We start from the raw sequence: 2,375 nt of genomic DNA, 5'->3' as shown, positions 1-2,375 counted from the left end.
TAGTTTGTCTATAGGTGTCATCTGCAAGAAACATAAAGTAGACATACAGTCATTTATTCGTTAGTACACAGAGATGGGTTCGAAACTTTACAATTAGTTTTCGTAGAACTAGAAAAATGTTCATGGACCGACGTGGAATTTGCGTCAGGAAACTTCCAACTGCGAGGCCACAGTGTGACGTGTGTCATAATAAACATCGCCTACAGAAGAAAGTGCTTTTGTAGGCTCATTGTTACATTGCCATTGTTATGTGCTTGTCGTGAACGGTTCTGTAGTTGTTAGCGGATAAAGAGAGAGAATGCTTCATTGTGAGCAGAAAACAATTATGGACTCAGTGACAAGAGGCATGCAAACGATCTAGACAAGCAATAGGGGCCAGTGCTTAAGAAATATTGCTGCTGTCAGCATAATTGCATATTTGCTTGGTTTTAAAACTACAGTACAACTTGGCAAATTTATTTGTTATTTAGAATATCTTGAGAGGTTTCGAGCGTACTTCCTTTTTCTTTTAAAGAGTTATACGTTGTGAACCTGAAAACTATTTCTTTTTAAGAATTTTACTTATTCGCGTACATCAATATTACCTCATTCAAAGTAGTCGCCATTACATATTGTACACGTATGACAACTGTTGTTATAATCCATAAAACACTTATAGAACTTCATCTTTGGGATAGCTGCTAGTTCTCTCGGCGATGCGTTTTTAATCTCATCTATGTTTGTAAAACGTCGGCGCTTTAAGATTTTTTAGATACTTTTTGGAACAGAACAAATGATTTCTGCAGATATGGAGGCTCGCCCATCATCTAACTATTGCTTTTATCAAAAAATTCGCAAGCAATGAAGTGTGAGCATGTAAATCACGTGCACGTGGTGCAAAACGCGTGAATTTTTCGCCACTGATCCGGTTTTTTTTCGGACTGCTTCACACAGTGAATGTTGTTTTCATCGGTCGACCTTGTGGAAAGAACACATGGTGTACAGTGCTGTTAAATTCGAAGAACACAGTGAGCACAACTTTCACGTTTGACTGCATGTGTCAAACTTTTCCGGTCTTGGCTATCTAGAACGTTTCCACTGCGTCCATTGAGCCTTAATATCGTCACATCCGTCAACATAAGTTTCTTTACCTGTTGTGACACGTTACAGTAGGTCTGTAACATCATTGGCTTCACATAGCAACTCCTCAGCAATCGGTATTCGCCCCTTTATTCGAAATTCAACAACTTTGGAACAAGTTTTACTTTTAGACGTTTCATACCGAAACTATCCGAAAAGATTTCCTAGTACGCTGAGGTGATAAAAGCCATGGGATAGCGATATGCTCATACACAGATGGCGTTAGTATCTCGTACAAAGAGTATAAAAGGGCAGTACATTTGCACAGCTGTTATTTGTACTTAGTTGGTTCGTGTGAAAAGATGTCCGACGTGATTATGGCCACACGACGCGACTTATCGGAATCTGAACGCGGTATGGTAGTTGGAGCTAGAGCATGGGACATTCCATTTCGAAAATCGTTAGGGAATTCAGTATTCCGAGTGCCACTGTGTCAAGTGTGTGCCGAGAATACCACATTGCAGGCATTAGCTCTCACCACGAACAACATATTGGCTGACGCCCTTCACTTAACGACCGAGAACAGCGGCGTTTGTGTAGAGTTGTCAGTGCTAAGAGCCAAAGCAACATTTCGTGAAATAACAGTAGAAATCAACGTGCGACGTACGACGACCTTTGGACAGTGCGGTGAAATCTGGTGTTAATGGGCTATGGCAGCAGACGACTGACGAGAGCACCTTTGCTGACAGCACGACCTCGCCTGCACACCTGCAACACTTCTTGGCTCGTGACCATATCGGTTGGACCCTACACGCCAGGAAAACCATGGTCTGGTCAGATGTGTCCCGATTTCAGTTGGTAAGAGCTGATGGTAGTTTCGAATGTGGTGCGGACCCCACGAAGCCATGTATCCAAGTTGTCAACAAGGCAATGTGCAAGCTGGTGGTGGCGCCATAATGATGTGGCTTGTGTTTACATGGACCAGAGTGAGACTTCTGGTCCACCTAAACCTATCAATGACTGGCAATGGTTATGTTCGGCTGCCTGGAGAACATTTGGAGTTGTTCATGGACTCTACGTTCCCAAACAACGATGTCATATGACCGGGCCACAATTGTTTGCGATGGTTTGGAGATAATTCTGGATAATTCGAGCGAATGATTTGGCCATCCAGATCGCCCGACGTTAATCCCATTGGACATTTATGGGACATAATCGAGAAGTCATTTTGTGCACAACGTCCTGCAACGGCAACCTTTTCGCAATTATGGTCGGCTATAGAGGCAACGTGGCTCAGTATTTCTGCAGGTGACTTC

This window comes from Schistocerca piceifrons, chromosome X, assembly GCF_021461385.2.
Source record: "Schistocerca piceifrons isolate TAMUIC-IGC-003096 chromosome X, iqSchPice1.1, whole genome shotgun sequence".
Taxonomy (NCBI): Eukaryota; Metazoa; Arthropoda; class Insecta; order Orthoptera; family Acrididae; genus Schistocerca; species Schistocerca piceifrons.
This window is presented reverse-complemented; position numbering follows the sequence as displayed.